This window comes from Balaenoptera borealis, assembly GCF_965194805.1.
Source record: "Balaenoptera borealis genome assembly, chromosome: 4".
NCBI lineage: Eukaryota > Metazoa > Chordata > Mammalia > Artiodactyla > Balaenopteridae > Balaenoptera > Balaenoptera borealis.
Genome location: NC_138861.1, coordinates 134,753,041 through 134,774,501, shown reverse-complemented (window position 1 = coordinate 134,774,501; position 21,461 = coordinate 134,753,041). Strand labels below are relative to the sequence as shown.

Here is a 21,461-nt window from a genome sequence, read left to right as displayed (position 1 = left end):
CCAGCCTCTCTGCTGCACTAGTCTGAAATTTAGGCTCTGCAACATGGAGCTTGGGAGAATGATAAATGCTGGTTGATTGCCTCTCCCAGGAAGATACTGAAGCACTTGACTGATTACTGAAGGAGGAGGAAGTCCCATCTTCTTCACCACATCTACCAAGAGTAGAGATGTTATCATACTAATCTGTGGAATTGCGGGAGAGGGCGCCGGTTATGGATCAAGTGCCACCGACTCTTGCTAGTCTTACCAAAATGTAGATTTTCTTGAATAAACATTTCTTCATTTGGTGTATGCCTTTAAGACAATATCCATAGACTTTAAATGTTTTCTTTCATAAAAATTTTACCAGGTTATGCCAGGGAGCCAGTGTGCAGATCTCCTCATGCCTCCATTCTAGAAGAGGCTCTTAGTGCTTATCTTTTAACTCTAAAGTATTCACTCATAGCTACAAAACATACATTTCTTTAAAAAAAAAATACTACAGGAAACCAATTTAAGTTTAATGTCAGAAAATATTGGATTATAAAGTATTCAGAGTTGGCATTTTCATAGCTCACACTTAATACCCATCCCCCTCAGGGAAATCTGGATAATCAACTTACAAAACGATGTGGTTCTCTATTATGCTCATTACATTTTATCAAATTGGACAGTTAATGCTACCTAATAACATAGAACAAAGGTTCAGTATATCTTCACTCTCCAATCATCCCAACACAAACTTTCCAAAATATTCCTGAATTATTAATCTGTATAATGTGATCGGGTTACTGGTAAGGAAGTTGTCATTGTGTATTTGTCTAGATAATATTAGCTACTTTAACAGATAAAATCCAAAATCTCAGTGACTTAACACAGTTCTCACTCATAGACTTCAAAAGTGAATTGAAAGATGCACTTAAAAAAATTTTTTTTGGTTCTTTTGTTTTCAAAACATGGCTTCAGCGATTACTACTGAAAGATGAAAAGTCATGAAGGATAATGAGTCAAAGGCTTTTATGACCCAGGCTTCTAAATGGTGTTTTTATACTTCTCATCTGCATTGTAATATCCAGAAATCAGATGCCTGTCCCCACCAGAATATAAGGTAGAATGGGAATGCAGTTTAAATGTCATCCTAGAAATAAAAGGACATATGTTGGGCAGCCAATTAAGTCCCTGCTCTCCGGATTTCCATACATCCATTTCACCCTTTTCCTACATTAGTTTGCTAGAGCTGCTATAACAAAGTACTACCACAGACTGGGTGACTTAAGCAACAGAAATATATTGTCTCACAGTCTGGAAGCCTCACCCCAATACTTTCCTTCAGCTTCACACAGCATTCTCCCTGTATGAATATCTTTGTGTTCAAATTTCCTGTTTTTATAAAGATATAGTTATTGGATCAGCACCTACCCTGATGACCTCATCTCAACTTAACTACATCTGAAATAGTCTTATTGTCAAATAAGGTGACATTATAAGATACTGGGAGTTAGGACTTCAACATATGAATTTGAGGGGGGACACACTTCAACTCATAACACTATACAAATAGAACATAACCTTTTTACCAAGAGTAACAACACAAGTTCTCGTCCAGTAATTGCATTGAGCATGAAGTCCAGGTTCATCACGTGATGTGTGGTTCTTTGTATCTGATTCAATATGGCTTCCCTTGTTCAGGTGACCTAATATTGAAAAGATATATTATTATCAAAAAATTCTCCAGTGTTTTGGATTTTACCCTGGTTGTAAGCTAACAAGTTATTCTACTATAGTGTCATTGATGATGAAAAAAATCACAAAAATCCTGTGTCAGGGACAAAGAACTGTATCACTGGTGGCACAGCAGGTAACATGAGCTGCATGTTTGCATCAGTTACAATTGACACCCCGAGTCCCATAATTGTGGAACAGGCTGATGCTGTTCACCCAATGGGTCTTCATCCCAGCCCAGGAATTCTGAGTTTATAAAACTCCCAATGTTACGATATCAATTCTGCTAACCTTTGCGCTAGTGGGAGACATTCTTATATCATTACAATAAAATGACATAATTATAATCCTGGAGGAGAAAACAGATCTGTTCTTTGCCATGGAGAGGGGCATTATCTCTGTCTCCCAAGATGAAATTCAGTCCTCTGGGAAGAATGTGCTTTTTCAAGGTTTTCCATGGTCCTTGTGTCTGTATTCTGGGAGATTATTTTCTTAAACGTTATTCTTAGGGACACATCTGAAATGAGTTTTATGTAGTGTACATTCCTTTGTGTCTGCACAGTTTTCATGGCCACTTTTGTTAGTGTATCTTTGGAGGCCTGAAGTTCGTTTTAAGACTTGAACTGTAAAAGCCTTTTTAATCTAGGCCTGTGCTTCTGTGGCACTATATTCATTTAAAAGTTTAGTAAGTTATGTTTCTTATGTTCTATTTTATTTGGAAAAATAAACAACCCAGTTTATCCTAGAAAATTCTAAAAATCAAAATAAAGTCATGAAGTAGCTCTACCAGATATTAAAATATATGACAAAATGTAATAATTAAAACAGTTGTTGTGATGGTACATACATAGCTATATCAGTATAATTTAGCTATAAATTTCATAAATCGGTATAAGCATATATGATAATTTAAAATAAAATAAAAATTTAATTTAAAGTAGTGGAAATTCTATATTTTAAAATAAATGATTGTGATAATTTAGTAGACCTCTGGGAAATATTTTGGAAATGATTCTTTAAAGAGTGGGAATAAATAAGAAGGAAAAAATCCAAATGTAAAAATGTTAATATTTCTCTTATTTGTGATATTTCTATAGTAGAGTTAGAAAGATCTTTGAGAGTATGATCAACAATTCTAGATTTCATTAAAGAAAACACAGTTAACTACAGAACATTAAAAACACAAGGTTAAAATGACATACATAAAATAAAAATACAAACCACGACACAGAAAAATAGCTGTATAATTTCCAATATGTATATTTTAGGAAAAAATATGTTATACCATAGTGTGCAGTTTACTAAAATTTGCTTAAAAAATATAGATAGAGGTAGATGCTTGTATATGCATAGGTCACCTCATAAAGAATATGCAAAAAAACCCACAAAAAACCCAAATCGTGGCTTTTCAAAGGTAACTCTGTGAAAGAACAAAACAAACAAATAAATGGTAACTCTGTGGCTGAGGAACATGGGGTTTAACATAGGAACATATGTGCCCATATATTTGCATATACTTTGTTTTAAAAATTAATAATGACTTCTTTATGACATATTTAATTTAAAAACAAAAACAAAAAAAGGAAGCCCCAAAGAATTGATCAGTAGAAAATTCATAATTATATCTGCATTAAGTACATATAGTTTCAATGTTGTTTATTATTTCTAAAATTTTCTAAACTACCTATATTTTAGTTTATGTAGCGGAATCTGACTATCTAAATGGAAAAACATCAGTCATAAAATGATTCACATTTAATTTATTAATTACATGTGTGAATCTAACTGTTCTGATCACTATTGCTATGTAACAAATCAACTTCATAACTTAGTATCTTGAAACAACCATGATGTCTCTGGGAATATATTACATCTGTGGAAAAACAGCTGATTAAAGAAGTCATTTTTTTTTTTTTCTTCTACGTGTATCTGGGAAGAATGAGAGGAATATTTTTTCTTTGATCCCCTGAAAGAGGACAAGGAAGTCATTGTAATTATTTGTTTTTGAAGGTCTGAAATTCCCTGCATTACAGAGAGTAAAGAGGATTACATTTTTCAAAGAAAAGCTCTGGCTTTTTAAATTTCAGGGCCTTTCAAGGGGTTGGGCGCAGCTGTACGGGATAAGAGTATTTTTGTTTTCTTGAAGCCTTGGGCTACAAGGTATCAGTTAGGTCTCTGTAGGGTCTGGAAACTAAGTGACTAATGTCAGCCATGCAGGTGTTCAACCATGGATCAGTGACCAACTTCCAGTAAAAACTCTGCACACCAAGACTCAGGTGAGCTTCCCTGGTTGGTAGTACTTCGTACATGTCACACATCATTGCTGGCAGGTTAAGCACTATCTTTAAGATTCTACCAGAAGAGAGCACATGGAAGTATAGTGCCTTACCTGCCCTATGTGCCTTTACCTTTGCTGATTTCAAACTGTATCCTTTTTCTATAATAAGTTGTAACTGTAAGTATAATGGTTTTCTGGGTCCTGTGAGTCCTTCCAGTGAATCATTGAATTTGAAGGTGGTCTTGAGGATCTCTGATACAGTAATGTAACAAAATTCAGTAATCCTGAAGATGGCTGGGCTCTGCTGGGGACGGTATACATATATTAGAGAGGCATAACCCTGAATGTAATGGCCTTAAAAGCTTAGGTAGAAGTATAGGTCGCTAAATTTAACAAATTTGAGTGGATCAAATTGGCTTAGATAATGGACATTGGCAGTGGAGACCGTAACGAAGTAAAGACCAGTGATATTTACTACAAATTACTGCATTGTATACAACTACGGAAAGGTAGGGAAGGAGAATGTCCTCAAAATAAAACTAAACTGAATTTTTCATTACCCAGGTAGATAGGACCTCAAAGCTATTATGAAAAAAATACATATGCCTTACTTAACGATAAAACAAATTCAAACTAATTAAGACTCATTACTCAATATGAACATTTGTTTTCCTATTTATATAAATATTCTAAATTATTATGGAATTTAATAAAGCCTAGTTGACCATATTATGAATATTCTGCTAAATATACAATGCTAAATTTGAAGGCAGTTTGCCATGCATCTTAAGTCATATTGTTCAATAAATTAATTTTATTTACAGGAATATCTCCAAAGCAACTCATTAAAATAGGGGAAATCCAGATATATAAGTATATTCATCATGACATCATAAAAACTACCCAAAACTGAAGTATACCAAATGTTGAAGGGTTGATTTTGATTAAATATATAATATCAGATTTTCTCGTTTAATATCATTCAACCATATTTATGTAGAAACACAGAAAATGAGTAACATTAACTCAAAACGCAGAATACGGAATTACGTGTCTATTTTATAATTTCTTAATATTTTAAATTGTTAAAATACTTAAAAATGATGAAGCCATAAAAGTAATGGAGCTAACAGATTTATATGCAGCCATTAATTTAATTAATTTGAGATGGGGCAACATTAGAGATGGCAAAAAGCACGTATTTCTCAGACATCCATTGAAACCTTGTAGTTTTCTGTGAATTCACACACACACACACACACACACACACACAGAGTCATAACACTAAGAAAACATTCAACAGTAGAGTATAATATTCTCCTGCAAGAGAAAGAAAGTCACTCGTTAGTGAGAAAGATGTTTTACTCCTACCTTGAGCAGCAGGAGATTGGGTAGCAAGGAGAGTCCAAAAGCAGATAGCATGGCCATTTCCCCCACCCCCTTGCTCTATCTTAATGTGATCTGTATTTAGTGATTGAATAACAGTAGTAGCTTTTCTCAAACTTTCCTGTCTTAATCATTAGATAGCATTCAGACTTAATGAAAACATTTCCCCAGAAGACAAAGAGTAATATAAACAATTTATCATCATTCCCCCTGGTCAAACATAAACGTTTTCTGAATTGGAGATGGAGTTTTGCCATGGCTTAGTGGAATTTACTATATGGCAAAGGCTGTGCAATTTTAAAGCTGAATAATTTGTTTTGTGGTACAGTAGAAATATTTATTTTGGATGAAGAGTAGTTTTCAGGAAAAAAGAAAAATGCTGACCAAGGGGAATAAGTGCTGTTTTCAGGATTGGCTTTTAGCAGAAAAGAGCAGAAAAATCTGTAAAGTAAACTAAGTTTACTCCTAAGATATAGACATAAACATAAAAGGCAAGGAGTCAAACCCTCTCAATGTCCACTTTCCATCCCTCCACCTAAGTTTGCTGCTATTCTTCCAGACATCTTTTTTTTACTGATATGCATAAATATATTTAGCTGTTATTCTTTATAGGAAATAGAATAATCTTCTAAGACTTCTAATATTAGTCTTCATTTTATTGAACATACCATGTGCATCTTTTCATAGCATTCAATATATATCTCCTCTTTTTCATGGCTGCTCTGTATTCACTTTAATGGATCTATCATAGTTTAACTATTCCCTTATTGATGGGAAGGTAAGTGGTGTCCATTCTTGGTGTAATGCTTCCGTGAACATCTGTACTATGATGTAATTTCTGTAAAACAGCTTTCTGTGCACAATTAAAATTTAATGTACACTGGCAAATTACTCCCCAGAAGACAGTTACCAAATTTTATGCTCACTGTGAATATGTGAGTGCCTAGTCTCCCTTGTCTTCTCAAAGAATGGTAGAAGTCTTTAAATTGCTTGCTGGTCTGACTGGTGAAATTATATCAATGCGATAATATGAAATCCTATATTGCAGGAACAGAAGTGTGTCTGGTTGCAACAATACCCAAATGATATTTAATTTTGTTTACCCAATATATGATAGAAAGAAAAAAAAGAAAGAGAAATAAAATGATTATATATATATTTATATATTTATATTTTGCCAACAAATGTCTTTTAAAATTAGCTGTATTTTCAAATGTGATAACACAAAATGTTGGTTTATACATTGTGTCTCTCTGATGATATGAAGTCAGGATGACATGATAAAATGATGAAAAGTGTTTTTGAATTTGAACTATTTTATTTATTTGAATTTGAATTATTTGACTAACATATTTGGTCATATTGATTACCTGTGGCTGAAAATTGTTCAAGGGACAGGCATAGGGCTACAATAATGCCATTCAGCTTAGCATCATTACTAATGCTAAGCTAGAACATGCACAAATACAAAATGGTGGCCATATGAATTAAGTGAAATCTGAAAGTAACTTGTTTTTCAACAAAATTCAGTTCTTATTTTCCTAAATATTGAATTGTTTGGCTTCAAGTTAACTGACACCCCATCTCTTAAGCCAATGTTATATTCTGGCAAACATAAAAATCTGTGGATGGAATGGTAAACAAAGTTTAATTATCTACTTATTTATTTACCAAGCATTTTCTTTTTCTTTTCATGCCTTAATCCATGTTTTACTGCAAACCAGAATAATAACATGAGCCGTATTTCAAAATTCACATCTGGAGAAATTTCTAACAGAAATCAAATCTTTTGTTCAAATTTATTTGTACTTGGAAAACAGGCCTGCATTTAAGAGAAATGCAACTAAAGTGATTATTGAAATTGTTAAAAATGATTTTGCAAAATTAATGGAAACTAAGAAAACAACATTTTAATGGTTTAAGTGCAAAATAACCAGAAACAGACAATTTCTATTTTCCTTTAAAAGTTTTTGTTTTGTTTTGTTTTGTTTTAAATCAAAAGAGCAGTGTTCAGCAAAACATATTTTAGCTTCTATTGAAATGTAGAATATAGGATCTTTCTTCTATCTATCTTAAAACAATTTTCAAGCACAAGTAATCTTGAGCTTTACTTTTCTGAAGTAAAAGAAATGATACACAGATAGCCCTCCCTCCCAGATGCAAGAAGGGACTATTTTTTCCCTTCTTGCATCTAATGTGCAAGGCCTTAAATCACAAGTAATTCTGTAATCTTGGCAGTATTCTTTATGGAGAATAGGCATGCTTGATCATTTGCAATCTTTTGCAGGGATCTATCTGTATAGTGACATTAAATACATATATCTCCCTCTCTTTCTTTCTTTTTTTTTTTTCTTTCTAAATATTACTACCTACTCTACCTTTTGGTCAACTGCAGTTTTCTTTCACAGAAAAAAATAACTGTTAGTGGATACTTTCCTGGAAACTATCCCCCTAAGCAGTTTCATCTTAAGCAATGTATCATTAATCATTAGGCTAAAACAGTCTGGATCATCAAAAATAAGTAATATGAAAATATTTTATACTTTTATAAAGGTCTTAAAACTACAGTTCTTGGTTGATATTTCCTATCTTGCCTAAAATATAATTGGAAGCCACATTATGTTCTTAGTTTCCCAAGATTTTCTTTCTTTCTCAAATCTTTTTGTTTTGTTCTTTTGTTTGTTTGTTTTTTTGTTTTGTTTATTGGAGGGAGGGAACTTCATAATAAACCATTTATTCTTAAATAATATCAATATTTTCTGTAGCATTTAGGGTTTACTGAAGCATTAGAGAAAGGATATATTAAGGAACAATATATAAATTGTCTCCATTTGTTCATATCCGCACAGGGATATATTTAAGAGAATAATAAGTCCAGGATATTGACCTAGTGGTAAATATTATAGATTGCTGATAGGGAATGGAGCAGCCTAAAAAAACTATTCTTTGAAAAAAATGTATTTTTTGAACACTTCCTTTAGAAATAATATAAAAATTCATGATTCACATGAACCAAGGTACTAGAACTATGTGATTGTTCATTTAAATTTAACACAAGGTGATAAGGATGTCAAAGTGTAAGGCTTTCACTGATATAGCACATGGAACAAATAATTGCTCATTTAATCTCTAGATTTAAAAATATGGGCATCATTTAAAAAATCATTTTGTGTGAAACAATGTTTTTTCCTAAGATCAAAGAAGTTTTATTTACATGTAGTCAAAAATCATTATCTGCTTTCCACTTATTTTCTTCCATTTTGTTTACCACAAATAAATGGAAAAGCTAAAGAGAAAATAAGGAGAACATATTTTGCCTTCAAATCAGTTGAGAAGACACAATTAGGATTTCCATCCCAGAAATATAACTTCTTGTTTAAGCATAGGTACAAACTTTAATTTTAATTGATATTCGCTTCGATGATTTCATTTTACAGAGGCCCATCTGCTTTTCTGTTAGCCTATTCTGGTCCATCATCCCTTGTACACTTGGATATCTCAGCCATGCATTATAATCTAAGCACAACAACTGACTCTGCACTGTGGGTCTTCCAAAATAAGCACAGCTGCAGTCTTTGTATCTTTAGCAGCCTCCCTCCCCAGTACTGCACAGCAGTCAGAGATGTTCAGCTATTCTAAATTTAAAGTCAGAAAGATCATCTTTCTAAGAAGCCACAGGAATTGCTTCTCCAGTCTAAGAGTTATAACAAACCATGCATTTCTGTATAGAGGAGCAGATTCATAGCTGACCAAGTTATCGAAAGCATTTCACTAAAGCATACAAACCAAGCTGGGTTGATGCTAGTGGTTTCACCTTAGGTTGGTCAACTAAAGCAGATAACATATATCTTCCTCTGAAATGTTTAGCACTAATGCTTACAGTCATGGGACTCAGGGCTCCCCTCTGTCAGGATGTAAAATGTGCCATGCTAAATGACCTTATATACAATTGTCAGGATTGTAAAGCAACCCACGAGTGCTGAGAAATTTATTAGAACATTATGTTTTAACACAGAACTACACTGTATCAAGATAATTTAAAATATTGATGTAAACCACACATTGTTCTAAGTGAAACTATTTCTGGCTAATTGGCGGACCCAGAATAACCTAAACTTATATACAGACCTATGCTTCTATTTTTCTGCCTCAAACTTGGTCAGCACACACTTCAATACTGTAGAGTCTATTGTAAAATTCTGAGAGAATCATGATGTCACATAAATAAGATACCGTTAGGAGCACTGCTCTAATAGTTTAGTGCCTATAAAAAGATATATTTTTTAACAAACATCATTTTTTTCTACCTTTATCTATATTATTTCTGAAATACTCCTGCCTTTAGAATTCTAAAAGCAAACAGTATATATATTCATTTAGAAAAATTTCTATATCCATATATTTATAAGGTGGTGATGTATATATATATGTATACACACACATATATATTGATTAAATGAACAATTATTTGTTCCACGTGCTCTATACATATATGTGTATATATATATATATATATATATATATATATATATACCCATGCATTTACCTCTCTATCTACATACTTTTTTAAAGTGTTGCATCTCTTTATCCCCATTGCCTCCTCCTCCTGCCCGTAACTGGTGTCAAGCTGATAATTAGAAAACATTATTTTTTGGTGGCCTTTGATTTCACCAAGTGGTGAATTTTTTAAAAAAGCCACTGAGATAAAACAATTATCATGCCCCGTCCCCAGCACCATTTCACATATTCACATTACATTTTAGGTTCCTGATGACATTTGAATTGTCTTCTGCTTAATTAGGTAAGGAAAAGAGGGTAGAGAAATATTACTTGGAATTGAGAATAATCACTCTAGGACAGAGTAAGCAAACAAGAACAATAAATTCTAGGAAGTTATTGCAGGTCAGTCTGAAGAGAGAGGAGTTACTTTGGACCAGATGGGGGATGGTGTCTTTCCTTTATGAAGCAGAGATCAAGACTGGTCTGAACTGAAGTACGACACAACACAGGAGATAGGGCAGAAGAGTGCTGTGCAACTGGTTGGGGACTTTACCTACCCATTCAGGGTACCAACCTGAAGCTGGCCTTACTGGTCGGAAACAATACCGGACGGAATTAAGGGAAAGTCTTTAAGTCCTTGAAAGTTGGCCAGACAAGTCAATCTGTGGTTAAGATTCCGGCTACCTTCAGAGAAGAGACTCTATGTAAACTTACCTGTGTCTAGATTCCATATTTTATTGTCTTAATTTTCCCCTTCTTAAAAAAATTACTTTGGAATGTTTGTCCATATTAAACCAAGACATCTGAGGAAAGAGAGTGCCTTTAGGGACTAACTGTGGTACCAAGCATAAAATACACCCATCAAAAAGAAAAAAAAAGACTTAGTAAAACTGTGGTATTTCACTCTGGTAAAACTTTGGAGCCTCAACAATTATGACCACCTCTGATAGCCCCTCTCTTCATACATGACAATTCCGAGTGAAAATAAACTAGACAAATGACTAAACATCTTATTTTTCACAGGCAGATTCGCAATATATGCTAGATACTAATGTTACTATATAGATTCTTGCAAAAGATTGCATATAATCAAATGTGCCTATTCTCCATAAAGAATACTAGCAAGATTACAGAATTACTTGTGATATAAGGCCACGCATATCAGATGCAAAAAGAGAAAAACATTTTAAACATCATTTTTCATGTTGTATATACATATAAAAGAGGGGGGAAGCCCTGAGGAATTGCTAAAATAACATTGTGGCATTTTTAAGACTTTAGATAATTTGAGGAAGAAATGCTTCTTTGGAAATAATTTAAGTCATCATTTGTAGAGGGTTTTTCTACAAAATGAGACTTTTGGTAAAAGGGCAAAAAAAAAAGAAAATCATGAAAGATAGCTTTGTTAACTGTCAGTGATATGTGTCTGTTATTCTTCTGCCTTGCAGACTCATAAACTACAAACCAGTAGCTTTAGAGACAGCGCTGCTATTAGCTTTCCGTAGACATTAATGCACTGCGGGGACTTTCTACCACCAAAAAAAAAAAAAAATAATGCTCTTAATTTGGAGTCATCCAAGCCACCCAGAGTGAGTGTTTTCTGGCACCCAAGGTGTTATGATTGCTACGGTCCTCTCACATGACGCTATTTTCCCAAGTAAATGTAATTTTTTTTTTAAATGCTGTAAAGAACTTTGCCCAAATGCTTCAGCTACAAGCCAAGACTTTCTACCCCCAGTTTGAGAAAGAGAGCATCTGCCATTAAAAAAAATAAAATCTGGGGCTTCCCTGGTGGCGCAGTGGTTGAGAATCTGCCTGCAGGGAACACGGGTTCGAGCCCTGGTCTGGGAGGATCCCACATGCCGCGGAGCAACTAGGCCCGTGAGCCACAACTACTGAGCCTGCGCATCTGGAGCCTGTGCTCCGCAACAAGAGAGGCCACGACAGTGAGAGGCCCACGCACCGCGATGAAGAGTGGCCCCCGCTCGCTGCAACTAGAGAAAGCCCTCGCACAGAAGCGAAGACCCAACACAGCCAAATAAATAAATAAAATAAATTTAAAAATAAAATAAAATAAAATCTTTCTACAACCTCAAAATTAATTTTAAAAAGGCAGTTGCAACCATGCAATAATATTAAAGGATGTAATAAAAATAACAATTAACAAAGCAGGTACTGACATTTTTCATAGAGTCAATTTTGCCATTAGATTGATATTTGGTGAGCAGAGGACAAAAGAGGGGCAAATAGCTCCCCCTCATATTCCATCTACTGCCTCCAGGACTGGTATGAGAGGGGGCAGAGAGTTGGTAGAAAAAGGAAAAAAAGAGGATTTGGAAAATCCTTGGCCCTGCCACAGGATTAATTAGAAACTCAGAGTATTGGCCCAACAATCTATTTTTTTTTTAAATAAGGGCTCCAGTGATTCTGGTATATGCTGAAATTTAAGAAGTTCTGCTCTACCTTAAGGTATTCAACTGCCATTTTTTAACACAGTGGTAATTTGTTTGTTTTTGGTTTTTGTTGTTGTTTGTTTTTAATCTAAGTCTAAAACATGTTCTGCAACAGAGTGGTTAGTTGATTTTATATTTTAGAATAAAATATAGGTCCTGCTTTAGTACTAGTCATGTGGCATCTGGTGATGGAAGATGTATTTCTTCCATCCTCCTAATGTGTTAACTTTATCCATACTCAACCAAGACAATGTTTTTTTCTTGTTTCAAAGCTTGTGCCCCCTCACGGAACCTTCAGGAGATGGATGTTTCAAATCTTAAAGATGTTTCAAATTCTCAGTTCATTTGCAGAGCCCAGATAATTCATATAACCATGAAAAAGATAAAAGTAAAAGCATGTTTTATTTCAGATTACCAATATCTGTCACTTATGTGCAATTTTAGTAAGGAAACAACACTTTTGGACTTTTTGTATGGTGCCCAGCTCAGAAATGATTTATCCTTATGTTTTATTTACTGCCTTTAGCTGTAATTGCCTTCCTTACTTGCTTATTTATTATTAAACACACATGTTCAAAAAATGTGAGAATTTTTTGTGGCCACCATGTTTCTCTGCTTTATTTTGTTAGTGTATAGTTTCACATTTAAACATAGAGAAGGGGTTTGAGATGGCAGCATAGGGGGATCCTGAACTCACCTCCTCCCATGGACATAACAAATCTACATCTACATATGGAATAATTCCCTCTGAAAGAGTCCTGAAAACTGAATGACCGGAACCTCCCCAACACAGGGTAAAAGAACGGCACTGAGATGGATGAGAGGCAGAGATATGGTCTTAACAAGGAAAAAAATCACACCCAAGCTGTGGTGACCTATAATTGGGAAGGATCACAAAAGTATGAAACTTCTCCCTGAAAAGCAAGGGATTCGAGCTCCACATCAGGCACCCCAACCCTTAGATCCTGAACAGGAGAAACAAGCCTCCAAAACACCTGGCTTTGAAAACCAACAGGGAATATGTCTGGGAAAACCATAGAACTGCAGGGAATGGAAAACCAGCTCTTAAAGGGCTCACAGGCAGACTTACTCAAACCAAAAACCAGCACAAAAACATGAGCTTGGAAAGCACATGGACCACAGGTGAAGGGAACTCACCTATTAACACCGAGACATCTGTGGCAGAGGCAGAGATTGGATAGTGCATCTATAAGTCAAAGATTGCCAGCAAACTCCAGAACCTGGGAGAGGGACATAGAATGGCCTCCCTCACAGCTCTCAGGAAAACCCAATACTTTCAACCCCTTGATCTCAGACTGCTAGCCTCTAAAATTGTGAGACCATGATTTTTGTTCTTTAAACCACTTAATTTGTGGTCTTTGTTATGGAAGCTTTAGCAAACTAATAAAACTAGAATTGAACATAAGAATTACTTACAGTATTACCATTCAAAAGCTGTATGCTTCTGCCTTTACCCTATAAAAAAATATCTATTCCACACAGCTGCCACTTCTTAACAGTGCTCATTTCCAAATTAAAGCCCCTTAAGGGGGCATCTGATTGATAAATCCTGGGTCACATGCCTGTGAATGTACAAGAGAGACTACAAGAGATACATTTTACTTCTTCTTTGGGTGAATTATCCAAATTACCCAAATATGGGAAGATCATTCAAAATGTGCCAAGGATCCATAAATGTAAACAGTCAACATAATAAATATACACATATATATGAATATAACTGTTTTTCAATGGCTCAATTTCCCCCCTGCTCTATTTTTTTTTCAAAGAGACAGCATCATTATCTTAATAGTTGAAGATTTATATCCTTCTCTTTAGGGCTGCTATTGTTTCTAGGGATTTATGTATTATATCGGCATGCTTGGGAGGAATGGAAGACTATTGAACATTAATCTGTGTCCCCATCTGCTCTCTCCATTGTTGTTCTCATTTCATTTTCCCAAACAAAAGGTCAAAAAGTCCTTTGGGTCTCTGTGACTTACCCTTGCAGCTTAAAAAAAAAAAATTGTACTATTTCGTATCCTGTATCTTAGGCTTGTTTCATTGATGCCACATGCAATACTTTTACTCTATTTAACTATTGGGCATAGGATTCACTAAGCCCTCATTCAGGAAGAAAGGCACTGTCTTACCTGTCCTCATGCATATAAACCTATCTTGGGTTTCTTCTTTTGCTTTACCCTTCTACCCTCATGGCAGGCTCATGCTCTGTAGGGCAGGAAGCAAAAACTTTTCTTATGGTCACATATCAACATCTAACCATCTTGTTTTCATCAGTCTCTTTTTTCTTTCCTCTCCATGGCCATGGCAATGAAGACAGTCTCTAATTGGCTATCTATTCTTGAAAACAATTTTTTTTAGAATAAACTTTATATTGTTTCTTTCAAGATTAGTCTCTGTAAACACAAGAGCTAAGAACTTGGTCTAATTCTTTGCTTTTCTGCTAAAACACACAAGTACTGAATTTGTCCCAAATGTAGAAGGATTGGTGCTTAGAAAATAGTATAAGATTTTGAGGAGTGGGGGAGGGACACTTGTGACTCCCTCCTGATGTTGTCTTCCATATGGAGAGATAACCACTGGTGTGAAACCCCTGACCTCTCACTGTCCCTCCCCGTCGGTCCCCTCCTACATTAGAGGCTTGGCACAATAAATTTGGGAGAATAAACTGACAAGGTTTGCCTCAATTCTTTCCTTCTTGGGAGAAAATCTGCCTGCTGAGAATATATTCTCTTTTCTGCTTTCCAGCATGAAGCAAAAAGGGTTTGCTTTCAGGAGAGAGGTCTGGGATCATTCAGCAGAGTCTGCTATAGGATGGGTACATTTGTTGAAGTCTGTGGTTCATTACAAACAGTGTAAACATATGTCTTGGTTTGTCAGGATGGTCTTAATTTATGCTCAATGTAATTAATAACATTGCTCCTTTTTTCTTCCCTGGTTGAAATACTAAATAATGTAGTTAGCCTCATTATAAGGAAGCCCACTCTCTCAAAGATAAAGATGCAACTTCTAAGTTACATTTATCTTTTATTTAGGAGTAAAGATAATCTCCCATTTCATTATTTTGTATCAATTCTCAATTGATACAGAACTTAAGAAAAGGGAGGGTTTTTTTGGGGGTTGCTCTTTGATCCCAAAATGATTTAGAAAAGAATAACCACCAGAAGAAAGTTGCAGTTACTGCTATTTGAGCATTCAGGAGAAGAATCAATTATTTTAGGATCAAGAAAGTCTTAACTGATTCTGTGGATTTTAGTTGTTTACTTGAAGTATAATCACTATTCTACTGATTCTTTGTGAAGATCATAAGTGATTATAATCTTTCTGAAAGAGAAGCTCCATTTGTAGAACTTTATAAAGCTTATTTAATTAAGGTTATAGTCTTTAAAAAACAAAGGTTAAAGGTCTTATTGTGTAAACATCACAGTAATATTCTTCATAGAATTTCTAGCACTTCCCAAATAAGAAAAAGCATCAAAAAATTTTGAGTAGCAATTTTTCCAGCAGAATTCTTACTTCTCGAAATGATAACTTTATCAACATTTACTTTACCTTGGCTAGGAATTAACTATAATGGGAAAAGGCAAATAGAATTTTAACTAATGCTTTGTAAACTTCGAAGTATAGATGCTTGTATACTTGTATACTTACTACACTCCATACACTATTCTAGGCTGTTTGGATAGTCAGTTAAATAAACAGAGAAAGCCCAACGCTCATGCATCTTGTGTTCAAGTTTGAAGGGATTATAGAGACAGGATCCAAATGGTCGAACATTTTGAAGGTCATGTGTTTTCAGTTTTTTTCATTACTTCTTTCAGAAACACAGCATGTCAGTCATATTAAAATGACACATCTACAAGTGATAACTTAAGGTTTCATGCCCATTTCAGTTAAGTGTAGGTGGAGTAAGTAATGGATTTGGTATAACTGTATGAACTTGGTACAATAACTAGTAATTTTGCAACATTTCCTGAAAATGTGACCTCTGTATCAGCAAAGTAAGGCTTCTAGACTCTCCAATTTGTAAAAACAGGGTCTAATAAATAAATGAGAAAATAATAGATGAAAAGAAAGATAGTTTTGATATTTTACTTGGCATATTGTGTATAGACAGACAATGAAATAGTGGAATAAATCCTTCAGAGAACTCTGCATGGAACTCTGCTTTGCTACTCTCTCGTACAAAAATGAAATTGACTTTTCGTACATCGTTATTGCCTCTTATTAAAAAATAAAAAGGAATTTCATTATGTTGCACAACCTCACAGGGTAGTTGCTAAAACTGAATAACAAGGCACCAAATAATGGCAAAACACTTTTCACTTAGCAATGCAAGAATGACTATACGAGTGAAAATAATTTACCATGTAACCAACTTCTGGGAGACAAAATAGGCCAAAATATTAAATGGTTCCCAAACATTAAAAAAAGTCAAAAGATATTATCTTCCCATAAAACCCTGTTTAGTGAAACTTTTCCATCAAATGCTCTGTCTGACGTTGAATCTCAGAACAAATGATAGTGCAGGATGATTCATTCATCGCCTCTTCCAGGGAGAAAACAGTATTCATGTCAATAAAACATTTATTCCCTTATTCAAGACTGTATTTACTGATCAAGAAGCTTCACCAAATGTTGAGGGAGTGTTTATCTTCCCACCATCAAGGATAGGAGTGAGTTTTCAGTGGTACTGTATATGTAGGAAACAATCCAAAAGAGCTAACTTTGAAATTTTCATCTGTTTTTTATGGCAATGAAAACCAGCCCACAGTTGTCATTTGTTCTGGTGAAATGTAATGCATTAGCTTGCATGGCATTAGATCTAATAACTCTATTTCTCATGGAAAAAGAAATACAATTTTGGGAAAAACTCTTTGTTATTAATAATAACTAAATCATAGATTTTCAAATCTTACCCTCTCATTCTTTGAATTCAATATTTTACTTTCACTAATTCACTTACCATATTTCGAAAAGAAAAATTTTTTTGAAAAAATATTTAGTGCATACTAAAACTACTAGATTGATAAATCCTAGAAATAAGTAACCTATTAACGGGTAAGAAACAGTAATAATAAGGTGCTGTATGATGATAATAGAACTTTTGACCTATTATAATTATTGCTGATATGAATACTAAGTGTTTGAAATATTATTGTTCTTAAATAATAGTAATCTTAAAGATTTAGCTTCTATTCATGCAAGAGTTTACTTGGGGGAATATTTAAGTTAACACTTCAGTTAGCATTGTCTCTACAAAGTATATCTTTTTTTTTTTATTGGAGTATAATTATTTTATAATGTTGGGTTAATTTCTGCTGTACAGTGAAGTGAATCAGCCATATGTATACCTATATCGCCTTCCTCTTTGACCTCCCTCCCACTCCCCCTATCCCACCCATCTAGGTTTATCACAGAGCACCGAGCTGAGCTCCCTGTGCTATACAGCAGTTTCCCACTAGCTATCTATTTAACACATGGTATTGTATTTATGTCAAACCTAATCTCCCAATTTGTCCCACCCTCCCCTTCCCCTCCTGTGCCCACATGTCCATTCTGTATGTCCACATCTCTATTTCTGCCCTAGAACTAGGTTCATCTGTACCATTTTTGTAGATACCACATATATGCGTTAATGTTCATTGCAGCACTATTTACAATAGTCAGGACATGGAAACAACCTAAATGTCCAACGACAGATGAATGGATAAAGAAGATGTGGTAGATATATACAATGGAATATTACTCAGCCATAAAAAGGAACGAAATTGGGTCATTTGTAGAGATGTGGATGGACCTGAGTCTGTCATACAGACTGAAGTAAGCCAGAAAGAGAAATACAAAGCATATCTTGAAAGCTGCTCTTCTTAATAGTCCAAGAATTCCCATTTTTATGCACACTCAGAATGAAATTTTATAAATAGATTTTATTAACTGAAACAAGAAGGCATATGCACATGCATATGCATACACATACATTCCACAATTCAAATATGACATATGAAAACTATTAAATCTGCTGAATCACAGATTTTAAAATGCCTATCTACAGGTGTCAAGAACTGTGAAAGGTCTAAGATTTTATGCTATTTGCAAGTGAACAAGTTAGGTTGCTAGAGTTCCATGGATGCTGGTAGAAGACACAAGACTCCTGAGTCAGAGACAAAAGAAAAACATGGAGTCCTTCACATTATAGCCAGATATAATACTGAATATGTTACATGTCTCCCAAAATGATGGGCTCGGGCAGTAATGAGGACAGTTTGAGTGGTGTAGCCTTGAGCAGCAGCTTACTTCCTGTTTGACTTATCACAGAATGATCCCCTACTCTGAACATCTGCATAAGTGACCTAGATGGATTGATAAGCAGCCAACATTTGTTTCCAGAGTTAATGGTCCCAAAAAGGGGTATCTTTAATCTGCCAGTCTGCTGTCTTCAATGTGGCAAATGAAGCACCCAGGCCATGGGCAACAACCTAAGAGTCAGTAAAATATAACAAGGTTCCTGAAAGGACCAGCCAGAGCTATGAGAATGGCCTTGAGTTCTGCCCACTAAGCAGAGTGACCTCGACTGCTTTTGGCTATACAAAGCTGATTCTATAGGTCCTGTAACAATACTGGGTTTCAACTAAGGTGAATCATCACTAAATCTAGCCCAGGAATTCAGGGAGCCTCGGTGAACTGAGGGCCCTCATGAAACTGCAGATTTGCTCCAGGGGTCAAAGAAGAGGATGATTGCTACTTTTTTCATGTAATGCCAAGATGTCACTGGGGCTAGGCAGGTTGTATTTTGAATATGCCATTTCCAATGGACAAGTAAGCTTGTCGGTTCTTTCTACCTTGTTAGTTATTGAGTACATGTTGATTTACTCCATCATGGGAATATCAGGCAAGAGAATCACAAAGCCCCCTTGGTCAGGCATTCAGTATCAACAAGCTCCTGGTAAAAATCTAATACCTGCTTTCAAAAGGAGTATACTTGAGAGCCATGTTAGGGAGGCGATAAATCCAAAACCCTAGGGAGTGCCTTTGGGTGTTAAGTGCCATCCATTTGTTTGAGACTTCATTGAGCAAGACTATCAAAGACTTGTAGTCCAAAAAGGTCACTTTACGCTGGGGCACCACAATGACAAAACGCATACCACAACAAGATGGACAGGTTCCAAACAGCATTCTCAGTTTGGGCCCCACTGAAGGGATGCTTCTTTGTGAATCAGCCAATATAAAGACTAAGAAGAATGCATTAATGAGGCAAGCATTGTCTCTAATACTCCAAAACTCCAGTAAGGTAGTAGGTCTTATTTTTGCTGTTCAGGAGGTTGTCCAAAAACATAACCAATATTTTTTGACTGCCAGCAGAGTTAATCATTATGAATGTGTCCATGTAGTCCCTAGAAACTTTACTGGTGAACAGCCATTTGAATTATGTAAGTGTTTATCTGTCATTCCTGCTGGCAATGGTGTGATTACATCATTCTCAGGACCACTGAGGCTCTGATTTGCCAAGACAATTCAGAAGGTGACTGAGAAAAATCAACTAAAGAGTAAAAGCTTTAGATATCAAGGATAGAAGCAGCCACACTAAATTCTTATCCACCAACTGGTGGCAAATGGCAGATGAGTTTGTCTTGTTAGTAGTTTTCTATTGTGAGACATTCTCAATCAGGGGAATCCTGTATGGTACTTATGTGATGGAGAAGCACAAGCATATAGAACATCAGTTCCTATGATATACTCAGATATAGAAGCAATAAGAGTACACTGTATTAGTCCAATACAATCTTAAAAGTCCTCACCTTTAAGATCATGCTTACCTCGCTTTCCCACTAGTAATCCTGCCCAAACCCCATGGGCTAAAATCATGCATCTGTTTCCCCACTTCTACCCCATGGGAGCCTATTGGAAAGAGCCATACACATGGGAATTCTTCACATCCCCAAAGGTCTTCAGTATACTCCATGGTATGTAAAGTCTTCAGTCCACCTTGTAGAGAGGGAGACCTTGCTGCCACACCTAATCCTCTTCTATCTTAAGGTAACTGATATCATGGAGGAGTGAGAGATATGCGGCATGGTACAAGTAAGTGGCTCTCACTGTAAGCCAGATGAATAATAAGCCAGATGAATTTATTTTCTGTTCTTTGAGTGTAGACGTTGCTGCTGACAGCTCAATCAAACTAACTTCCACTGTCTTTGGTCTACCCAATGCCCTATATCAGGTGATAAGGCAATTATTCCCTATAATATCTACTTCAGCTTTGGGGATAACTTGATATCCCCAAATTCCTTTCCCACTGGGGCCATAGGCCTTGAACCCAGTGGCTGGGTGACTCAACCATCAATAATTCACATGGCAACACTTTATAAAGTACTCCATCTTTTTTTTTTTTTTTTTAACATCTTTATTGGAGTATAACTGCTTTACAATGGTGTGTTAGTTTCTGCTGTATAACAAAGTGAATCAGCTATATGTACACATATATCCCCATATTCCCTCCTTCTTGTGTCTCTCTCCCACCCTCCCTATCCCACCCCTCTAGGTGGTCACAAAGCACCGAGCTGATCTCCCTGTGCTATGTGGCTGCTTCCCACTAGCCATCTATTTTACATTTGGTAGTGTATGTATGTCCATGCCACTCTCCCACTTTGTCCCAGCTTACCCTTCCCGTCCCCCATCCTCAAGTCCATTCTCTACGTCTGCGTCTTTATTCCTGAAGGACTCCTTCTTTATCTATGGTATTAACTACCCCACTGTCATGATAATATCTCTTAAATTTATATTGGGTTTCATCTTAATGGGGGTAGGAGGATTTTTTATGCTCAGGGAAATTCCCCAGAGAGGGCCAAAGCTCCCTTAAATGAGTCAAAAACCACTGCAATAAAACTCTGAGATCTTTTATGGTTATCTTTGAATGTATCTAAAGTTGGCACGGTAGACGCCAGGAGAAGCTAAGATGAAGATTTAAGACAGTCCAGCTGTTGCCATCATCTTCCTAAACAAGCATTACAGAACACATTTCCTCATCTTCCAAGAGAACCAGCATACTCATAATTGGTTTGGTTTCTGCCATAGCACTAGAGAAATTTTCCTCCCTTCTCATTCAGCCTATGAGCTTATCT

At 35.6% G+C, this 21,461-nt stretch overlaps 1 long non-coding RNA gene across 1 annotated transcript in view; it reads right to left on the bottom strand.

The window, feature by feature from the left end:
• The window catches only part of LOC309628394, a 48,311-nt gene extending 28,191 nt beyond the window's left edge, over window positions 1-20,120 (bottom strand). Inside the window, exon 1 of the long non-coding RNA XR_014244472.1 lies at window positions 1,549-20,120. This is a non-coding gene — a long non-coding RNA (uncharacterized lncRNA). The remainder of the gene's footprint in view (window positions 1-1,548) is intronic.
• Between the last annotated feature and the right edge of the window lie 1,341 nt (window positions 20,121-21,461).